Source organism: Equus quagga, chromosome 2 (assembly GCF_021613505.1).
Source record: "Equus quagga isolate Etosha38 chromosome 2, UCLA_HA_Equagga_1.0, whole genome shotgun sequence".
In the NCBI taxonomy this organism is placed as follows: domain Eukaryota; kingdom Metazoa; phylum Chordata; class Mammalia; order Perissodactyla; family Equidae; genus Equus; species Equus quagga.
Genome location: NC_060268.1, coordinates 135447264 through 135471541, shown reverse-complemented (window position 1 = coordinate 135471541; position 24278 = coordinate 135447264). Strand labels below are relative to the sequence as shown.

Genomic DNA, 24278 nt, shown 5'->3' with positions numbered 1-24278 from the left:
TATGTAGAATTTCCTACATTCTGGTCTTGGCTGATTACAGCCTCATGGAATGTTATTTAGCTTGTTCTTTTTACCCTGTATTTTCTATAAACCTTTCTAGTTAAATGCTTTTAGCCATTATACATTCTCCATCTGAAGAACTCTTTATATCTCAGTATTCCTAGATGCTAAAGTATAAATCAGTGATTAATTCATTAAATGAAGGAAGAAGAAAGAGACCTGAGTAAAAAATTTTATTTCAGTAATGCTGGTGGGGAGTGGACAGGACTAATATCATTGCTCTAGACCTAGGCAAACTTTTTATGCAAAGGGCCAGATAGTAAACATTTTTGGTTTTGTAGGTCATACAGTCTCTATTGCAACTTCTCGACTCTGCCCCATAGCACTAAAGCAGCCATACATAATACATAAAGAATTGAGGATGGTTGTGTTCCAATAAAGTTTTATTTATCAAAACAGATGGTGGGCCAGATTTGGCCTGTGGGCAGTAGTTTGCTGACCCCTGCTTTAGACCTACTAGCTACGGCTGAAGGTTTCAACTGCATGTAACAAGTTACAAAAGAAGAAGTAAAACAATATGCTGTGCATTGTATATGCTTTGGTCCTGTTTGGTGTGGACTATATTTTTGTGTGAATGGAAGGTGGCAGAAGGAAATAAACTTTTTGATGACTTTTTAATTGTCTTGCTTGTCCCTGTTGTCTGAGTGCAAATGCATGTCACTCTAATGACCCAAGCAGCACAGTGGATGAATTCGAGGGTGAAGACAGCAGGTGGAATGTCAGGGTAGGTGTATAGGAAACTCAGTCTAACAGGAGAGCTTACTGAGCGCAGAGTGGGATATGACACAAAGGCCTCGTCACTTCCCAGCACGAGTCAGGGCTTATATGCGATTTCCCTTTAAAAATGTGCCCTTGCCTGGTTGGGAAGGACTTAATTAACCTTTATTACAAGCAGACTAATTTTAGTGAGAGGAAGAACTCTATTTCTAATTTTGTTCTCTTCCATATTCATGTACTCTCTCATAGTGATGTGTAGATGTCAAAAGGGTGCCTTGAAATTCTAAGATATAGATATCTTAGATATAAGGTAGATCTAAGGCAGAGATTGTCGGCCATGGTAGAAAGGGCAGGAGTGCTAAGAAAGACCCAGCCCTGAGGCCTAGGCACACTCTCTAAGAACGAAGCTGAGCGAGAATGAAAGACCCCTCAGGCCCAGTGCCAGCCCAGCATAAAGTAACAAGCAACAATAGTCAATGCTGCGGTCAGGCAGGAGGTGGGCAAGGGACACCCTCTGTGCTACAAGTGTGCAGTGTGCAGGCAGAGCCGAGGATGGAGCACTAACACCAAGTGAAAGTCTCTGAACCCCCAGCCTCCATCCTAAGCATAAAGCAACGCAGCCCTCCTCTAGAGGAATATGAAGCCTGTGGTGCACTCAACCAAAACGTAAACTCAGCTCAACTCTGGACTAAACTGCCTCAATCTTCCACATTTGCAGCCTGACAGAAGAAGAGGTATGCCCACTTCCAGACAAAGATACTATCTACCTCAGTCTCTCTTGTTCTACACACAATGTTCAGCATTCTGTCTAGTGGAACAGGTGAAACACACATCAAAAGTTAGAGAATTTCAGCAGAGATGGGATTTCAATCAAATGGAAATACTTGATAAGAAAAACCACAGTATCAGAAATGAAGAATTCCTTTAATGGGCTCATCAGCAGACTTCACACAGCTGAGGAAACAGCCAGTGAACTTAAAGAGATGTCAATAGGAGCCGGCTGGGTAGTGCAGTGGTTAAGTTCGCACGTTCTGCTTCTCAGTGGCCCAGGGTTCGCCGGTTCAGATCCCGGGTGTGGACATGGCACTGCTTGGCAAAAGCCATGCTGTGGTAGGCGTCCCTCGGTCTTTAGATCGAGGCATTATGATCCCTGACTGAAAATAGTGCCACCCGAGGGTCTAGAAAACTGAGTTCTGATCCTGATTCTGCTTCTGATTAGCTGTCTCTTAATACACAAATTGCTGGTCAGTTCAGTTCCTTAGTTTATTTATCTGTCAAATGGAGTTTATGATACTTATCTTATTCCATAGAGTCTTGCGAAAATAAAATGAAATTACATAAGTGTGAGCCCTTTACAACACTTTTTAAGTGCTATAGAAGTATAAAGAAGATGGGCATGGATGTTAGCTCAGGGCCAGTCTTCCTCAGCAAAAAGAGGAGGATTGGCAGTAGTTAGCTCACGGCTAATCTTCCTCAAAAAAAAAAAAAAAAAGATACATCAATATAAATGATCCAAACCTAAACACAAGAGAAAAAGAGTGGAAAAGAAAGAAGAGAGCATCCAAGAGTTGTGGGAAAATATAAAACAGCTGGATGGAGCTGCATAAGAAGAGAGAAAATGGGGCAGAAGAAATATATGAGGAGATCATGGTCAAGAATCATCTCAAAATAATGAAATATATTAAGTCACATGTCCAAGAAGCTTGGAGGATACCGAGAAAGATAAATGACAAACAAGCAAACGCCACAATTAGAAACATCAGTCCAAATGCTAAAAATGAAAGATAAAGGGAAAATCTTGAAGGGCGGAGGAACAAAGACAATGATTATGGCTTCAGAAATGATGCAAGGCAGAAAACAAAGTGGCAACTTTAAACACTGAAAATAAACACTTGTCAAATGAGAATTCTATACCCAGTGAAAATATCTTTAAAAAATAAAGGAGAAATAAAGACTTTTAAAGATAAACAGAAGCTGAGAGAATTCATTACTAGCAGACCTGGAATGCAAAAAATATTAAAGGAATTCTTCAGGCAGCAGTAGGAATATGATACCAGACAGAAACAGACTTACACAAAGAAATATAGAAATGGCAAAAATGAAGGTACATATAAGAGATAATGATTATCCAAAGCAAAAACAGTCACAATGAATTGTGGGGTTTACAATATATGCAAAAGTAAAATGCAAGACGCCAACCACACACAGATGGGAGCGAAGAACTGGAACCATCCCATTATCAGGGTCTTGCACTATACGGAAAGTGATGTTACATTTGAAGGTAGACCATGATATATTAGTCACATAAGAAATATGATATATTATTAAATATAAAATATGCTCTTATTTTTATATGTAAGTGTATGTATACATACATTCTAAAAAGGCTGTAGAGATACTGACCCAAATGTTAACAATTTATCTCTTGGTGGAGATTAAAGATGACTTTTTGCTTCTTCATGCTTTTTAAAAAGAACTATTTTATTGGTTTATAACATTGTGTAATTTCAGGTGTACATTATTCTATATCAGTTTCTGTATAGACTGCATCGCACTCACCACCAATAGCCTAGCTTTATCTGTCACCGTGCACATGTGCCCCTCTACCCCTTTCGCCCTCCCCTCACTCCCTTCCCCCCTGGAACCCCTCATCAGTTCTCTTTATCTATCTTCATCCTCTTCTAAAAAACTTCTACTGTATACGTTTGTACAATGTACAGTGAAAAATGGCTGCATTTCTTTTTTATCATCATCTAATTTACAGCCCATCACCACCATCTCTGTCTCGGCTCCCCCATTTGCATTCTTCACTCTGACAGCCATGGAGGGGCTTCACCTACTCATTAACTTTCCTGATATTTGAACTTTGAAGGAAACTTTTAAGTCTGGAGATATTCTGAAAGTAAATATATATTACTAAGTTTTTCCCATTAATGTAGAAAATGAAGTATGGCTAGAGTTAAAGATCTATGTTCTTTCTAAGAAGAAACCTAAGTTGAAACTTGGATAAAACAATTCAACCTCGAGTTTTGAAGCTGACCTACATTTAGTGCAAACAAAAGTAAATACCACTCTAATTTTGTATAAATTAGCTTATTAATAGAATATCGTTTCTGGTACCAAAGATGTAACATTCGATGTAATGGAACACATTAGCAGTTCAGAAGCTGTTGTTTTTTAACTGAGGAGGACCTCTGAGCTCATTCAGTCTAATCACCTATTTTATGGACAAGGAAGAGACCAGGGAGGTTAGTGATTTGCCCGGAGTCACAGAGCTTGAGGCTTGGCCAAGACTCAAGGTTTTCCAATTTCTGGGCATTGCCCCCTTCCATTTCACTAAGCTCTTTGGGCTTACTTAAAAATCATTATTTTCATCTCTAGCACAATGGCATCCATCTTATTTAACTTTTTCTTAAACTATTTGATGTGATCATTATTCACTCTAAAAAACCTGATGTGTAAATCTGATTAACCCATGCCTTCCTTTCTCTAGCATTTACTTCTGCTCAATCCTTTTTAGGAGATGGTGGATAAAGACCAAATAGCAATCATACATATACTCACATACATTTAAAAAGAACAATGAAGGAAATTGGCTGTAAAAATATTTATATGAAACACTAACAGGATTTGCATAGATATTCAGAATTTTGACTGAGCAAAATTATAGTACTCAGCGGGTTTAATTTTCTCAAATTCCTGGGCCAATAACCTAATCAAGTATTTCACAAAACAACATGGATCGTGCTGTAACCCCTAATGTGTGGATTTGTGTTCTCATTGAATTGTGACTTCTGGCCCTTTTTAATTTTTCAGTTTATTCATGTTCTTCTATGCTAATCTCCTTCTATCTTGATTTTTCAGTAAGACTTTTCATCTATAAGCTGCATTTCTTGAAGGTACCAAACACTGAATTGAGGGAGTAAAAATCTTGATTCAGAAGAATAGGTTTTGCCTTCCACTTATAGGAAAGAAAGAAGTAAATCACCCAGAACAGGAGAGGCTCTCTCAGGATTTCTACAAATTCAGTATATTCCATTATACTCTTTTACAGTGATATATATTGCATTATGTTATATTACATTATGTTATATTATACAATGATCACTCTTTCTAGTAAAATCCTTCAAAAATAAAGATTAATTTTTGCTGTGCTTCCTAAACCATAGAACTGCCTTAGAAATGCAGAGGAGATTTTAAATAATGAGTTTAGGAAGTGGGGAATTCTCTCCTGGTTCTAACTTTATTTCAATTCCATTTCTTAGCGTAAGTAAGAAAGCATGTCTAGTAGAAAGCCCATTTCATAGGGAATGAGAAGCCCAGGCCCTAATTCTCACTCTTCTACACCCACTTTCCTGATAGATGACCCTGGGAATGTGCCTTACCCTCTACAAACTTATATTTCCACCTGCACAATGGACATAATACCTCTGGTGCCTCCATCACAGGACTGCCAAGAGGAGACAGGAGATAATTCACGTCAAAGGAGGAATGAAACTCATGGGTATTCCATATCTTACCTCATTTAAGCCACAGAAGAACCCTAGAAAGAGGTACTATGTAATTTTTTTCTTCATATTACAGATAAGGAAACTAAAACTCCAAAACCAAAATCACTTGTCAAAGGTTACAAAGGGGCCACAATTTGTCAGACCCTAAAGTTCATGCTTCTTTCACTAGCCTAGACCATCTATCCCCGCACTTCTAAGCAGTATAAACATAACCAGTTCTTCATAATGCAGCAGTTTGGGAGCGGCAAACTGCGTGCTAAGAGATGAAGAGAGCACTGCGGTCAGGGAGTGCAGCGGTAAGAGCTCCCATTCTGAGACAGATGGCTTAGGTTCAAGTCCCAGGTCTGCCCCACATTAGCAGCACATCCTCAGACAAGTTTATGTAACTTCTCTGTATCACGGATTTCTTATCTGTAAAATTAGGCTAATAACATTCTATATATTATAGAACTGTTATGAGGATTAAATGAGTCAATAAACATAGAGTCTTAAGAATGGTGCTTGGAGTTTAGTAAACACTATAAAAGCGTTAGCTAACACTATTCTTTTTATTACTTATATGGACATTTAAAAATGTATGAAATGACTCCAGCTCACAAAGACATTATGAAATAGTTTGGGTAGAAGAGACGCACATCTGAAGTAATTAGTGAACTCTAAAAAAGTGCTCAAGTGGGTAGCTCCTGGGATGGACGCAAAAGGTGTTAGAAAAGAGTTCACTCAGCACAGCCAAGTCTGTGGAACCTGCGTCAGGCCGCTGGCTGGGGTGAGCAGTAGCAGAGAGCAAGAGAAGGGAGGCGGAGCTGTGGCTGATAAGACATGATACATATGTAACCGTGGACCCTCCAGGACCAGTTCAACAGACCCCATCTCTCATCAACAGAGTGATTAAGAATTGCCTCTCAGAAAATGTACAAAGTCACACAGTCAGAGCATGCGCAGAAGAAATCTTGACCTGGAAACGGCTGCAGAACCAAAGATCCTCCTTCCCACGAAACCAAAGGATGAGGACACAACTGGAACTTGAAAGTCTGGACTCTTATTAGAAGCGATGGGGGTCCCTCATTCAGGAAGATTCACTTGTTAAAATTCCATGCCCACCTCATCATAAATGTTTTGAACCCTATCATAAAAATTTAGAACCCCATCATAAAAGTTTAGAACCCTGTCATAAATGTTCAAAACCTTACCATAAATGCTTGAAGCCCACCAATCAAAACCTGTCTCGCCAGCCTTTCCACATGCCAGCCTGTTCTCCCCAACCTCTTAAATTTTGCCCCAAATCCTGAACTGGGGAGACAGATCTGAGGGCACAGGACCTGTTTCCCTGCAGATTGATTTCACAGAATAAAGCTGATTTCTCCCCCAAAAACTGATGCCATAATGAATTGTTTATGCACATCGGCCAAGAGAACTCCAATTTTGTGCAGTGCCACATACTTGCGGTGTATAAAATAACACGTGTGAGAGAACATGACAGAAACATGTGAGTGCCTTACTTTGAAAAGTAAGGACCTTTGCCGGGAAATGGTGGAATTGCTTGCCTATTTCTTCCCTCTTAGCTCTTTCTGAAAAACCTAGCTGAGAGAGCAGCCAAGTTCCATTATGAAATAATCACCAAAGCAAGATCATTTCTGCAACTCCCCAAAGTGATACCAGGGCCATTTTCTACCTTACTGTGATAAATTGCAGACTTTTTATTCCATTTAAATATATAAAGGGCAGTTGACTACTGATCTCTTCCACCTCCTCATCTCCTTTTCTTGAAAAATGTCTGGGGAGGTAATCACTAAGAGAAAGATGATATCACTCAAAATCTTCTAGATAATGAAACACTATGACTATTTTAGCTTAGTTCCTTGATATAGCCTCAACTGAATACAAATTCTAAAATAATTAATGTTGAGAGGAAATCTGGTATCTTCTGCTAATTCTTAACACTTGTAATAATTTCTGCCTCTAAGTTACTACTATAATTTTTTAAAAAAGTGAGTCAAAGTGGCACAGGAAGATGTCTGAAGATGAAGATTTCAGTGTGTTAATGATTTGCATTTAAACACACCCATTTTACGATTTGTATGTTTTCTCATTCTCTTCTCTTATACTTTATCGTTATCCCTAGTGTAAATAGAAACAGAAAAATGACTAGTAAATAGTTCACAGAGAAAGCACAGGAAAGACATGTAAGCAAGGCTTACCAGCATCCTCATTCATCCCATAGATATTTGTCTTTTGAAAAGTCTTTTAGCTTCTGAGAGAAGCGGTTGAAGGAGATCAGAGTACACCACCCCCAAATATGCCGCTGCAGCATAAGGATTGTTTTGAGCTCTCTCCCCTTGTTTTGTCCTCCCCCTTCCTGTCTAAAGCAGGGCATGAATTTCCCTTTGTAAAATGTCTCCCACTCCCCTGCCAGGAAGAGGAGTATGTCTCTTAATCACTGATCAACGGAAAAGGCCCAGACTTGAATCTGCACCACAAACCTTGCTTAATCAACCCTTATCTCCCATTAGTCCCCCCACATATTTACCTTCCTACTATCACCACACCTAGAAGCCCAAACCCCCTCTCCTTTGCCTTGTCACTTCTCCACAAATTTATTGCCCATTGTTAAAATGGTATATAAGCCCCTGGGGTCTAACTGCCTTTTTGGGTCTTCACTTTTTTTTTTTTAAAGATTGGCACCTGAGCTAAGATCTGTTGCCAATCTTTTTTTTTTTCTTCTTCTTCTCCACAAACCCCCTAGTACATAGTTGTATATCCTAGTTGTAGGTCCTTCTAGTTCTTGCTATGTGGGACACTGCCTCAGCGTGGCTTAATGAGTAGTGCTAGGTCTGCACTCAGGATCCGAATCAGCAAAAGCCCAGGCAACTGAGGCGGAGCTGGGAACATGGGTCTTCACTTCTTTTCTATGAAGGCCTCCATATGCATATATAAGCCTTTCTCCTGTTAATCTGTCTTTTGTCAGTTTAATTTGCAGGACCCCAGGAACTAAACCTATGAGAGTAGAGGAGAAAAGATTTTTCTTCCCCCTACAAGGTCATATCTGCTAATCTCCAAGCACAGAGCAGTTACTCGATAAATGTTTGATAAATAATATTTGTGTCATATAGATTTTGATACAATGCGGAAAAAATATAGAACTGAATTCTAGTTCCCTTTAATTTCCTTGAGAGTATAAAAGCACTTTTTCTGTACATTTTTATTGTTTTCCACTGCAAGTCTTTGATAGATTATTTTTATAATAGGTTTATTGAGAGATAATTCACACACCATAAAATTGACCATTAGTGTCCAATTCAGTGTTCTTTAGTATATTCACGAAGTTGTGCAACCATCATGAGTATCTATTTAGAACATTTTCATCATCCCCCAAAGAAACTCCATACCATTAAGCAGTCAATTCCCATTCTTCCGTCCCCCTCAGCCCCTGGCAATCACTCATCTACTTTCTGGCTCTATGGATTTGCCTATTCTGGACATTTCATATAAATGGAGTCATGCAATACGTAGCCTTTTGTGTCTGGCTTCTTTCACTTAGCATCATGTTTTCAAGGTTCATCCATACTGTAGTATTAATCAATACCTCATTTCTGTTTATGAGAATGCTTAATTTTTTAATGCTTTAAGAAATTCCTAAAATATATGCAAATAAATGATGCTTTCCATAATGAGGATTTGAAATTTCAAGAACATACCTAGGAAAATTTCAAACAATAGGACATGAGAAAACACCCCAGCCTTCACAGTCTGACACACCAGTAGGACTTTTCTAAAACAAACGAACAAAAAACTTCAACCTTAGATGGCCTATTATGAATAATACAAGCATAAAATAAACTCAGAAACTTCCCTTATACTACAGCAATCATTATTAAGATGACTATTATTGTTTGTAAAAGTCCATTTTCCTCTTACTTCATAAGGCTTTAATTAAATGAAATAGGTCTTTATAGATAAAGTCTTTTTCTCTTCTCCAGTTTTATAAACTGCTGGCTTAGTCTACACCAACTTTTTCTCTCACTGTGCTTTCTGGATAAGGAGATACGGAGATAAGGAGATTAAGTCCGCACAGGTCTTGCGAGATTGACGCTGATACTGACGTCACTGACACTTCCTTGAGCTCACTCCCTTTCCACAGAGACCAACCAAATCCCATGGACGAGACACCCGACAGTGCTGGGCTCCCCAAGAAGTAGCAGCGAACTCTTGGATATTTGATGTTTCTTGTGAAATCAGACTCTGAGGGTTTGGATCTGTTCTGCTCTAACAACCGCAAGTAATTTATTTGTTTTCTGCTAAGAATAACATGAGGCTGCTTATCATTAACACTGTCAGAGGCGTCACTTGGATTAACAGAGGATGGCTCACCCACAATGCAGATAAAGCGCTGCGGGTCTCCCTCTGCTTTCGCACAGGGAGCACAGTGGGGGCGCACAGACCATCTTTAGAGTAAATATCCCACACCTCCTTCTCCCCACACACGCCCTCAGCTGTACAGACAATCCCAGCTGTAGCTAGAGGGGAAGGAAAACTGGGACTGAAGCTGGTCTTGGACCTCTCCCCTCGATTGCAAACTCCTCTTCTACCTTTGAATCATTGGATGTTCTAGCTCCCTGGGTTTTTGGAGATATCTTGTCCAGTGGTTTTCAATGTATGGTTTAAATTAAAAATTTTAATTGTGGTAAAATACGTACAACATAAACTTTCTGTCTTAACCATTTTTAAGTGTATAGCTCGGTAGTGTTAAGTATATTCATATTGTTGTGTAACCAAGCTCCAGAATTCTTTTCATCTTGCAACACTGAAACTATGCTCGTTAAACAACTCCCCATTCCCCTCTTCCCCAGGCCACAGCAACCACCATTTCACTTTCTGTCCTTGACTTTGACTACTCTAGGTACCTCACATAAATGGAATTGCACAGTATTTATTTATTTATTTCCTTCTTCTCCTTTTCCCCAAAGCCCCCTAGCACCTAGTGATATATTCTAGTTATGGATCCCTCTGGTTGTGCTATGCAGGATGCCACCTCAGCATGGCTTGATGAGCGGTGCCATGTCCTAGTCCAGGATCCGAACTGACGAAACCCTGGGCCAACCAAGTGGAGTATACAAACCCAACCACTCGGCCACGGGGCCGGCCTCGCATTTATTTTTTGTAACTGGCTTATTTCACTTAGCATAACGTCCTCAAGGTTCCTACATGTTGTAGCATGCGTCAGAATCTCCTACCTTTTTAAGCCTGAATATCCGTTGTATGTATACGCAACAATTTGTTTATTCATCCACCTGTGAATGGACACCTAGGTTGCTTCCACCTTTTGGCTTTTATACATAATGCTGCCATACAAATATCTCTTCCAGACCCTGCTTTCAATTCTTTTGTGTATACACCCAGAAGTGGAACTGCTGGATCATATGGTAACTCTATATTTAACCTTTAGAGTTGTAAGCACTGCACTTTTTTCCTCAGTGGCTATACCATTTTACATCCCACAAAGAGGGCACAAGGGTTCCAGATTCTCCAAATCCTCACCTACACTTGCTCTTTTCTCTTTTTCCGATAGTGGCCATCCTAATTGGAGTTCAATATATGCCTTTAAAATATATATGTTTTTCAATATACATTTCAGGGTTTCCATAATTCCATAAACAATGAGAAATTTTGGGCCATTCAAGATTGAAATAGGGACCGGCCCAATGGTTGAGTGGTTAAGTTCACACGTTCTGCTGTAGCGGCCCAGGGTTTCACTGCTTCGGATCCTGGGTGTGGACATGGCACCGCTCATCAAGCCATGCTGAGGCAGCATCCCACATAGCACAACCAGAGGGACCTACAACTAGAATATACAACTATGCACTGGGGGTCTTCGGGGAGAAGAAGAGGAAGAAGAAAAGAAGATTGGCAACAGATGCTGGCTCAGGTGTCAATCATAAAAAAATGAAAGATTGAAATAGTAAATACCTTTTTATCCTGTAAGAATATGTTAGAATAAAAGAAAAGTTCTGCTAAAAAAAAAAATCCCTGATACTTACTGATTTAGACCAAGAAATTCTTCATTTTACATGAGAACAGAAGTAGTAAAAATGAAAAAAACCTTCCAATTATTAGGCTCTTACTTTGTGCAAACCCTGTGAGACACACATCAGCTCATTCAGTCTCCACAAGAACCCATGAAATAGATGCTACTAACTCCAATTTACAGGTGAGCCAAGCAACACTGGAAGGGACTACAGGTCACATGGCCAGAAAATGCCTGAGCTGGGATTTGAACCTAAGCTGTCTGATTCCCAAAGCTGTGCTGGTTCTTTCCAGTGGGTCATACAGCAGAAAATATATCCAGACAGTGAGTCTCTTTCTAACTTGGGCAAACATTAGCTATAGTTCTGAATCCAAGTAGCATAAGTTCTATCCCGAGAATTCTGGGGACATACAATTTTTAACCAAAAGGAAACAGCACATCTCAAAACTAATAAAAACATTCAATATCTAAAAGAGTGGTTAGTTCAACTTGTCATTTTAAATAAGAATTCATGGCTTTCATATTTTTTTAAAGGTGTCACTCTTAATGCTGATTCAAAAGAAGCCTGCTTTCTCTGTTACAGTAAAGAAAGCCCCTCCCAGCTGGCAATATCTATGAGTAGAGACATAAAGTAATTAAACTAAAAGGGGCATTAAAAATTCTATTTTAATCAGTTGCTTTCTACGCATTGAAGAAACTTGTTTTAAAAATATTTATTTAAAATGAGTTAAACTAATGATATTAGATTTCTTATAACGTTCCTAATGAATGCTATAACTTTAATAAAAAAGCCCACCCCTTTTTCTAACACTCCATCACCAAAAATTCTTAAAAACAGAAATCTTCAGGGGCTTTACAATTATTAATTTTCTACATCCTCTATCATTTCTGATAAATCTGGAACTAAATTAATTTCTGTGTTGAATCTGTTTCTTCCCCTCCAGAAAGTAAATCGCTCTTGCTGCCTTTTGAGATGTCGGTTAACTTGAAACTGGTAGTTTCTCAGGTGTCCTGCCCTCATTTGGTCTTCGGATAAATTAGATTCTTGCTGAAGTTTCAAACATGTCAAGAAGTGAAAACGATGTCTTTGAAGTTTCTAAAGAAAGATAGTTTGTTACAAAACAAAGCCAGTCTGGTGCTAACTGCCTTCTCTGTGTGCAGTGCACTTGTCCAGGAGATGGAACTGCTCTTCCGGGAATCATGAAGCCCCCAGCTGCCCAGAGGCCAGTACCCCACCCTCAGCTTCCATCCAGGAGCTGCTGCCATGGGCTGATGGTCATGTACAGAGGCAGAAAAAAAATGAGTTAGAAAGTCTGGATTCAAATCCCTTTTCCTCCATTTTACTCTCAATAGGATTTGGGACAAATAGCTTCTTGGGATCTCAGTTTGCTCATCCACAACAATGTCTATTCTTGTGGGTCTCAAATGATGTACCTCAAAGAATTCTGTAAGCTGTAAATATGATGTAAATTCAAGGCTATGTTATTAAAGGGTTACAAACACAGATAATTGTTACAAGCAAATGAGTTACCGAGTTTTTCTAGGGTTCAACTTTGGACAATTTATATAGGAAAGGATTTTCATAGCATGGCCTCAGTCAACATTTTCTAATCATGCCTGATGAGAAGCATCACCTGAGGAGCTTGTTAAAAACACAAATGGCAGGGTCCCACCCGAGATGTGCTGAGTCCAAATCTAGGGGAGCGGGAGGCTGTGGGCCAGCTGGAAAACTGGCTGCAAAGCTCTGACTTGCAGGCTACGAAAACACGTTTTTAAATTTTCAAACTCAGACGGATTCACTCCTTATAAAGATGAGCCTGCTTTGCACTTCTTACCAGAAAATGTGTGTTATGCCTTCTTGTCATAAGGCCATTAAGTTTCTAAGTATCAAGAGCCCATTTCAAAACATGATCATTAGGGGTTCAAAGATGCAGAACTGATAAAGAAAATGTAGTAGAAATGCGAATCCATTGTACTTTAGAAAGAATTTGATTGGTCAGCTTTTAGGTTTGCTCATGTTTCAATTAAAATGTTTTTAAATGTGTAACAGGATTTCTTAGTCAATAAAAAAACTGTAAAAATATTTTTTAAAAAATGACTTTAATTCATTCTACAGCTCTGGTGCAGGCAGAGAACGAATCGCCACCTGGTATAAGAGAGGCTGCTGTCGGTTCGGGTTTTCATGTGATGCCCCTGGATTAAGTCCAAAGCTCAAGACATATTGCCTCTGATGTTAGAATAGAATCAACTACACAGTCTGAGGATAGTTGATTTTGCTTTATTGTTTTTTATTGTCTTATTTTACTTTATTTATTGTTTCTTAGCTCAAGCTCCACCACTTAAAGCTGTGTGGCTTTGCACAAGCTATTTAACTTCTTGCTTCCTAGAATATGGAAATCATACCCACACCTCACAGGATTGAATTTTGTGTACGTTTTTTCCACCTCATATTTCAAACTCTCAGTAATGAGCTGAAAGGAACCTCCGGGTCTTCTAGACCAACCACTCCTAGGGGTACATCACGGGGGAAGATCCCTGTCCCCTGAGGGGCAATCCCAGACAGAGCATGAATTTCCAGGCCCTTCTTCCCCATCTCGGGATGTCTCACCTCTCCATCTGTCAAGGGATGTGCAATCCAGCATGTCTCAGTGGGGTTATTGGTGGCATTTTGGCTGGGACATTGTTATTTTCATGGGACTGTCCCACACACTGAAGGAAGTTTAGCTATCCTGGACCTCTCCCGTTACACGCCCGCCACCATGACAACCAAAAATGTCTTTACAAATTTCCAAATGATCTAAGGAGACCGATGCCCCCCCTTTTCCTATCGAGATCCAGTGGATCTAGTAGGACTCTAGACAAGTCCTCCCTGAGGAAATCATCACACCATCACAGCAGGTGTCAGACATGCTTCTCCTTGTCCACAGTTCTTTCCCCTCTGTGACTGGAGTCTGCCACAGCTCATAGCTGTCTCTTCATTTCCCCTTCATACGCATGTCATAATGCATCTTAAGTACTACTGCCACCATCCCACTTTTCTATTTAAAGACCTCCGATGATTTGTAAAAACAAAGAGTAGAATGGTAGTTACCAGGGGTTGGAGGGTGGGGGAATTGGGAAGATGTTGTTTAAGGGTACAAACTTGCAACTAGTAGATAAATAGGTTCTAGAGATCTAATGCACAGCATAGTGATTATAGTCAACAATACTGTATTATAAACTTCAAAGTTGCTAAGAGACTAGATGTTAACTGTTCTCAACACAAAAAAATGGTAATTATGTGACGTGATAGAGGTGTTAGCTAACACTATTGGAGAATAATATTGCAACAAATAAATGTATCAAACCAGCACGTTGTACCTCTCCAACAATGTTATATGTCAATTATACCTCCAAAAAAAAAAAAAAAAAAGGCAAAATAACTGAATGACTCCTTTCCACCTGCAGAATCAAGGCCAGTGCCCTCAGCCCAGCCTAGGATTCAGGGAGTCCCTTCCCCCTGGGTTCGACTCACCATTCATCTCCAGTCTTGTGCAAGCACAAGTGCAAGCAGGCTTCTGCCTCCATTTCTTAGAGCTGATACTAATCCCTATATTTCCATTACAGCTCAGCTTTTCAATTTTTTTTTAACTATGCTAGTCGATGCTGATCTCCTACCTGAACTTGTTTTTTGGAACCTCCTGCTTTGATCTGGGAGAGAGACAGTAAATGCTCGCGCATGTGTCCCAAGTTCACTCTTGGAATCTTGGTTCTGCCAAGTCCTACCCTCTTCCCTCCAGGTGCCCCTTTGCCCTTCCTGTATATTCTTCAAACCACCAGAGGAAGAAGAGCAAGATTTTTTCACAGAAGAAGCTGCAGTGCTCAGGCAGGGACCAGGGTGTATCTGAACTGATCCAAATGTACTGTCTGCTGACAGTGAGCATGGACAATGTTCCAGAATGTTCAGCAGAGGGGCAGAGTAGCCCTTTCCTGCTATTTGCACTCACTGGAGGAAATGAAATTCTACAGCTAATGAATAATTCTCTTTTCAAGTACAAATGAATAAAGTGAGCCCTGTCAACTCCTACCTTAACAGAACTTTATTTCACAGAAGTTCAAAATAGGATTTATTCGGGTCATTTAACAATGTTCTCAGAGCAACAATTCTAGAGCATCACTGCAGGAAGCAGCGAATGTATTCAAAGAGGGAAAGTGAAACAAAGAGAAATGTGTACTTCCAACTTCTATGATTTTTTTTTTATTTGAGTTCAGTCTCAAACAATGACATGTTTATAGTTTCTTAAAGGTTGACCTTCTCATGCTGACAAACAGCACTGCAAACACGTAACTCCAACATTCTGGGAAGCAACATTTCTGACTACCTCCAGAATGCTCTAGAGAGCTGCCAGGATGCCACCTGCTCGATGTGTCTTGCTTTACAGGCGAATGTATCTTACAGTGATGGGTCTCCACCCAGATGAAAGCCAACAGCAACAATAACCACCCACAAATGTGGCTAGGGCTCCTGCTCATGTGCTGTGTGTCAAGCACTGTGCTAAGCAATTTATATGAATTATTTCATTCAGTCATCACAATGATTATGCTTTAGGTACTATTATCAGATCCTATCAGGTACTATTGTCATTTTATGGATGACAAAGCTGAAGTATAAATAACTTGCCCAAGAACACACAAAAGAAGCCACAGGGCCAATGTGGGACTCCAGCCATCTGACTGTGATGCTGTTGACTTGGACACTGTACTGTACCTACTCTCTCCTGTGAAAGGGGAAGGGAGCCAAAGGCCTCCTCCATCACTGTCAGACAGGTGGTCGGGCAGAGGCGAAGGGCTTGTGGTGACTGATCTCTCTCTCATCTGGCTGTTGAGAAAACTGCAGGCCACTTGAGGAAGAGCCTCACCCCGGACCCCACCAGCAACTGATGATACAGCCAGGACGAGAGCGAAGGTCCAGCATGTATCTGAGGACCGTCTCCTCACTCCATGCTGCTACAACTTAGAACCCTCGCCCCTGCAGACGGACAACACAGATTCCACACCACACAGTCAGATGTCAGTAAGTTCAAATGAACTAATGGATTTGAGATAAATATATTCTTTTAAAAAATTATATAGGAGATTCTCTTTTGATGAGGCATTCAGGGAATTAAATGGAAAAGGCAGGAAGGAGATTGCATTCCATGCTCAGAGCAATTCTCTACAAAAGTATACCCCCCACCACTCTGCCCCCTTACTGGTTTTGCTCCTCCTGAGATGCTAATATCACCATGGCAACAAGAACGTGGTTAATGCAGTAGCCACATGGCTACTTCCCCATAACTCACATTCCTTTGCTAATGCCTCCAAATCCTTGTTTGCATTCCAAAGGTTTATGTAAACCATTCAAAAAATGTCTTTGTCTTTAATGCTGTTAGGCCTATAGTAGATACTAGGAGATAAACTTACTTTATTGTATATTTAAAAAACCTATATATTTAAAATATATTTATCAATAAAAATGAATGTTTATGTGTGTGTTTGGTCTTTGTAAGGATAGATATCTAAATGTTATCAAACACATGACTGTTATGGGTAGGTTTTTTCTTTCTTTTGCTTTATTGTATTTTATTTGAAAAGTGAATTGTAGGGGCCGGCCCGTGGCCGAGCGGTTAAGTTCATGCGCTCTGCTTCGGCGGCACAGGGTTTCACTGGTTTGGATCCTGGGTACCGCTCGTCAAGCCATGCTGAGGTGGTGTCCCACATGCCACAACTAGAAGGACCCACAACTAAAAATATACAACTACGTACTGGGGGGCTTTGGGGAGAAAAAGGAAAAATAAAATCTTAAAAGAAAAAAAAGTAAATTGTATAATTCAGGAAAAATATATTTGCAGTGGCATCACCACACAAACCAAAGTGCAGTCTCCAGAAGCCCTGCACCCCTATAAACCATTACAAAAGTCAGACTCTTCCTAAAGTGATGCTCACTTCTTCTCCATGTTTGAGTAGCTGATGTCCTTTTTAGCATCTTCTGGTGGTGGCCTTGATAGCCCAGAGCCTGAGGCCCTGCTTAAGACATCCTTAATTGAACAAAGCTTGGTAGCAGCCCTTGGTGTGCCCTTTGTTCTAGGTTTGTCTTCCAAGGTCATCTACAATGCTGAATAACAAGTCTCCCCTCTGCTCAAATAAACTTGCCCCTCGGTGAGGGGCATCTGACATTGAATACTTTGCTTTGGGGCACTTGCCTAAAACCCCACTATTAGAATCCTATGGATTGCCCATCTCCCTTAATGCAGCTGATGTCAGTTTGGAAACCAGTTCCCTAACACCAGGTGAGGTCCAGCCTGAAATTCTGATAGAGTAGGAAGAGGACTGGGCCTTGAGGAAGGTGGGATTAAATAGGTTCTGGGTGCCCAGGAGCAGTGGATAAAGGAGGCCTGGAAGTTATTTGTTCATTCATTCTTGAATTCAATAAATGTATATTGAGTCCTTCCCAGTGCTAGGTGCTAGGTTATACTCTAGGGATTCCAAAATGTGTACCAATACACAGGCCTGTCCTTGAGGAAGTCAAAGTCTTTCAAGCGAGGTGAAGAACAGGATGGGGGAGATGTCCTTGATTACACCCCTACTTCAGCCCCCACAGGACTGTTGAGATAATACATGCCAAATGCTAAACAAAGAAGCTGGAACTTAGTAAATAGTCAATAAATTATAACTATTTAAAAAATAACTATTACTATAAATTTTACCTGCAAAAGAAACGCAGGAAATGAACATCTGCTGAGCGCTTATTCTCTAACAGGCAGGGTCCTTGAAGTTTTCACATCGTAGCTGTCTGGCTGAATGGAATGCCGCTGAACATTCCAGTGGCTCCATTAGTATGTTAAAGGTACCATTTCATGAAAGGCAGATAAATGGCTGTCAGGCAGCAAAAACAAAGGTCCAGGCTTCTTATAGCACAGTAAGAACTAGTTCTCTGAAATAAAATGCCTACCTCTCCTAAAACATCTAAATGGCAAGAAACATGTGCTCTGTTGCTGAGTCTTTCACTGGAAGATTGAAAAGATTAAGTTCATGTTAAAGTCATTATCATGGAGCCAGGCACATGGTGAGCACTTGGGAAGAGGATATTTACCAAGTGAGAAGAATATGTTTCAGGTGAGGAGCTGGAGATGGTGAATGAGACACCTTCACCTTCTAGGGGCTCTGATAGAGTGTGCAAGACAAACAATACCACATCACTAAAACAATGTGCAATGCCTACTGTGAGAGAGGAAGTACTACGTGCAATGAACACATATGGTGGGGCGAGGTGGGCAGCAATCGATTTGGCAGGGTCAGAGAAAGCGTCTTTGAGGAATAGGATACAAGCACCCTTTACACAGATTAAAAAACTGAGGCTCAAGAAAGTAATCATGTGGCATAATCTCTGACAACCGGGTACTTCTCTTGAGATTCATCCCCATTTCCAATACTTCTGAACTCTCCATAGCATGAATTGGAGAAAAATTTCTACTTTAAAGTTTCCAGTCATTTTTTTATTCCTCTTTGGAAGAAGATTTCAGTTCTACTGTTTTGTGGTGGTGATAGTGGTCGTGGTTTCTGGTTACACAATGGGAAAGGCAAAATCTTCTTTTGGAGACCAAAGGGGCAAGTCTATTAGGAATAAAATTGCTTTGAATAACTATTTAAAGAATCCCTTTCCTTGGAGGGAAAGTTACATTTAGAGATAATTATGACATTTCAGGGAAGGAAGGCCTGAGACAGACAGTCTTTCAGCTTTGTTCAAAAGAACTTTCTGTGATGATGGAAATGTTACGCACACTGGGTTATCACAGTAGCCACTAGTCACATGTGGCTATTGAGCACCTGAAATGTGGTTCTTGAGAACGAGAAACAGAATTTAAAATTTAATTTAATTTAATGTTAGTATGCACTAGTTAGTGGCCACTGAATTGAGAGCCCAGGTGTAGAGGAAGCAGGGTTTTCCCCTCTCACTGGGCCAGAGACTAGGCTAAGGGGCTTACACTCTGGCTGGGAAAGACATGGTAAAAGGGGTTCCCACTGGTGGGAAGTACGACTGCAACACAGTGGCCTCTGGGGGCTCAGGAGGGTGGTACCCAGAGGTACCCTGAGGAAGGGGTCACAGCCTATGGACTTTGAGGACAGTGTTGTCCAGAACCAGTCTTTCAGCTTGGCCTTTCTACTTTGAACTCCCTTCCTCAATCCTTAAGTTTTTAGAAAAGTCCTGTTTGGCATTACAGCCTACACTCAGTTGTGTCTTGGGGAATTAAAGGAGAGACTGCATTGTATGGTTTAGCACTTTGGGGCCTAAACAAATTAGTAGAGTAAGGACAGTAGGCTACTCAAGTCAGAACCTCGGGGTGTAGCCCACAGAAGCTCTCTAACATTCGTTAGACTGAATTTAACTTAGAATGGGAATCTCCTGATAATGCTTATCCACAGACACCGTTTTGCTCATGCACGTGTTGAACCATGTTGGCCTCTTATTTGGGCAGAATGTAAGTCTGACACTTATATATCTCCACCAACAAGTTCAGTAATTCAACTATGTAAAAACACTGCTTTCACTTTAACCAAAAATTACAATATCTTAAATAAAGTAACCCCTCATATGACTTTATTGAGTTCCAAATGTGGCCCGGTACTGCCAAAACCTTGTTCAAAACATCTGCTATTTGAGAAAGACAGTCCAATGGACATGTTAACTAGTCATTGCTCTGTGACACACATGCCAAGTCCTATCACACACAATTACAACATCATAAAGCTAAGTATCTGGGCCACAGTCTCCCAGCCTCCCTGGGCCAGGCGCCTGCAGAGATGGAGATTTAGCATCAATAGGCAGTGTGGTGCAGTAGGGACTGAGGCTTTTGAAGTGCAGCAATTAAAGATATTGTCAACTATGAAATTCTCTGTTCTTAGAAGGATTCACATGATAAAAGTCATATTTGAGTATTTCACACACATACAAAATTGTTTCTATAGATAACGGTAAGATTTCCTTTGTCAAAAAATGTAAACTATATAACCCACGCTTCCCTTTCCACTACATATATCAAAGCCCTTAAGGCCTAAATTTATTCTCTAGTTGCATTCACTGGGTCATCCCAGCTGCTTGCTAATGTTTACTTTTTCTTTTTCATCCTTACATGTCCTCCTTTGCATATTCTAATCTGTAAACCACTTGAAATCCTTTTGGAAACAAATGAGGTATAGCACTCAAACACATAAATCCCTAATCCTTTCAGAGATCAAAACCAAAAAGTACTAAATAACAAGACCAATAGAAGGATATTTTATTCAATTATCTTCCCCAAATGGGAAATTGAATGATAATTTACAAGAGAAAGGTCGATGACAAGAGTGAAGATTAAGTTAGGTGGTCTATTTTATTCAATGAAAAAACTCTTAGCCAGCAAAGTATTAATCTATGTTCTTCAATCAATAAAAGGGATTTTGCAGTCATCCACATAATATAATTGGGCCTTCAGTTACTCCAGTGCATAAATGCTCCTTACTGGAATGACAATCAGTAGCAGCTCTGGGGTGTCTTAGTTACATTCTCTTCCCTGAGAGAGCTAGAATGATTTGCTAAGAGAGCAAAGGTCACACATAAATTCAGACAGTGTCAATGCCATCTCAGCAGACTCAGCTCAAAGAGCGAAGAATGCTGATGCTGCACTGCACCATTCAGCAGCTATTCCATTAACTCCCCGCAGCGGACCCGCGAGGCTGAACAGGTCTTCGTGGATAATCCGAAATGAAATATTTAAGATGTCACACAGGATATCTTCCAGATACTTAGCAAAATTACAATGCGAAAATCAAAATTCACATTGTAATAAACATCTAAGGAAAGGTGCTAATAAAACAGGTGAGTACGCTATAAATCGGTTACCAGAATTGCTGCTTGGAGGTATACATTCGCCACTGGTTAGGATCTGCTTTATTGCTGCATAAATTAGCTAGCAGTACAAAGAAGCATAGAAAGCAATCCGTTCTATTGTGGACTCCCTTTAGTCACACGGCATTTGTTTCTGCCTAGCATCTGCTTTGGAAATGAACGTCTATTGCATGCAAGAAATGTTTCCGGAAATGTTGCCCTTGTTCCTGTTCCCCAGCTCTCCTTGCCGGCAGGTAGCCATTCTCTAGGTCATGCATTCATCCTCCAAAGACCTACAAGACTGCGTCTGTCTTTCTTCAATGGTCTGCCACAGGCAGGAAACAGAAGTCACGGCGCCCTAAGATAAAGGTCCCTGTTGTTTAATTTACCTGTAACCATCTAATCAATGCTTCTTTCGAAACCTGATTCCTGAAGCATATGATCTATGGTTATGATTTGCAACTAGTTCTTAGCAAATGTGGCTTAATGATCCTCCCTTTCTTATTCTGATCAGGTCAAATCTGATCCCATTTGTGTTCCAGGGCATCTTACTTTCACCTGCTATTTCTGCTACGTTCCTGAGAGAACTGTGACCTAGAAAGACCCCTCTGAAGTTTGGAAGGGAGAGCCTCTGTAGTACAAACGATAGATGCTGGATTATTATGTAATAGAATTACTAGAGATTTGGAACATAAGATGGGTTTCTTGAGGCAATCTCAGTTTAAGCTTTTTATGAAGACCAGTTCTTCTGAGGCACCCTAAAGCAAGTTATCAATCGCCAACTGCAGAGGGAAGCGTAGGTTATTCGGGTGTGGGTTTCATATAGTACAATCAAATCCACCACAGCCTTCGGCTCAGAATGCTATGAGGCCTCATTAAGTAGGAATGACTGGAGAAAATGCTTTCCAAGTCAGTAAAAAGTCTGCATTTTAACATATTTTAAATAAAAGCACAATGTGTGTGTGTGTGTGTGTGTGTGTGTTTTGGTGAGGAAGATAGACCCTGAGCTAACATCTGTTGACAATCTTCCTCTTTTTGCTTGAGGAAGACTGTTGCTGAGATAACATCTGTGCCAGTCTTCCTCCATTTTGTATGTGGGATACCGCCCCAGCATGGCTTGATGAGAAGTGTGTAGGTCAGCACCCGGGATATGAACCCACGAACCCCAGGCCGCTGAAATGGAGCGTGCAATCTTAACCACAATACCACTGGGCCGGCCCCACAATGTGATTATTTTCAATTACATATGGCAACTCAGGCAAGGTTTACAGCATAGGTCTGAGGTCTCTGTTAATCCTTAATCAATAAAATAGCATCATTTGTAATTACCACAGTCATTGTTTTAAAGTAAATGGATGCTTTGGAATTGCCTGAAGGAGTCTGAAAATACTGTAATTTGTCTTCTTAAATTGCTTAAACATTGCCCCAATCTTCTTATTTTCAGCAGCATCAGGAAATTTCTGAACAATGGCACAAACTTCAAACACTACCCTGACATGAATTTTCCTAGTGTCCTAATTAGAAGATGTAACTTAATGAGGTTTTCATTATACTGTGAATTACAGAAATAAAACCAGAAGAATTCATCTCAAAGACCGGAACTTCAGTTTTAACATTGACATGCCCTGTTTATACTTTACTTAAAGAAGTGCTTAACTTTGTCCTTCAAAATGTCAAACGAGGCCTGGGTCTGCCATGTCGCCAGATCCTAAGGAGGCAGTGAATGCAGTAAGAACAAAGCTCTGGAGTGACATGAGCTGCCTGACAAAGCTTTTAGCAAGCTGATGACAATAGGGTAGGAAATAGCCTTTATATTAGTACAATCTGAGCTCATTAATTTTTATAGAGCTAATGCATTATAAAGAGGAAAAGAAAAATGAACCCCTAAAGTTACCTACGGGAGACAGAATACCGGAGTGGTGAGGAGCTTTGGGGCTGAATTCCTGCCTTTTCTAATTTGCTTGCTCTGTGATCCTGGACCAGCTACTTCTCATCTCTAAGCCTTGGCTTCCTCTTCTCTAAAACAGGGATAAATAACACTTTTCTTGATATAAGAATAAACGAGATAAAAATGCTTAGCCTGGCATCTGCCACTCAGGCACTACTTCAAAGATGCTATTACTTTTACTGCTGCAACTACTACTGTTTCTGCTAGTCCTGGTTCTACGCCCTATCGCCCTCTCTGATCCAGTCCCATTTCTCCTCTGACAAGTGAGGTTTTAGCAAAAACGTTCGAAATCATACTGCTGCTGCTATGATGATATATGTTCACGATGCTGACATGTCAGATACTAGGCTAAGCACTTTATATTCAGTCTCTTTTAATTCTCACAGTGACCGAATGAGGGAGTGGAGATATTTTATTATTATTATTTTTTAAATTCATAACTCATATGATTTCATCTTGTAAATGAGGAAACTGATGGACCCAGAGAGAAAAGTTAAAGCCAAAATTTGAACCCAGGAAGTCTGAATCCTGAGTCCGCACTGTCAGCCACTACTCCAGCGTGCTTCCTATTTCATCTCTACTTCTGATGATTAAGCCGAGCACCAGACCAGTTTTTACAGAGCAGTATTACTCTGTTTGGATGTCTGAGTTGCTGTCCAGTGGTACACATGACACCGTAACTCCTTTCTCTGTGAATATAAACTTACTCAGTTTACACATCCTTGTTCATCATTATGAAAGTTTGTAGCGGACAGAAGACAAAAGCAAAAGATGATCTCTGTTATTTGGGTTCTGAAGTTCAGGCCTCATCCAGATACTCTAGCACCTTCCCATCTGTAAGGTCAAGACCCTGATATCTAGAGCACTATTAGTGCCAGCTGACCAATGCTAACAGTCTCAGAAATTTCTACTCGGGGAATAGTTTGTCATTTTTAATCATGATTATCTGCATCACATCTTCTGTTCACTTATATATTTATTTCTCCTCCACCCCCCCCCATCTCTGATTTTGACTTACTTCTCCTGCTAGGAAACAGGCACTCAGTGTGAAAGCAAGACCATGCACCAGGATAAGCAGAAAATCACAGCTTTCTCTGACCGGAAGGAGCCTTGGAGGTCAGCTGTCCCAACCTCCCA

The 24278-nt window shown here is 40.3% G+C and overlaps 1 protein-coding gene across 1 annotated transcript in view; it reads right to left on the bottom strand.

Moving 5' to 3' along the window:
- ANK3 (ankyrin 3) overlaps window positions 1–24278 on the bottom strand; it is a 333064-nt gene that overhangs the window by 180096 nt on the left and 128690 nt on the right. The gene's annotated exons all lie outside the window — the stretch shown is intronic.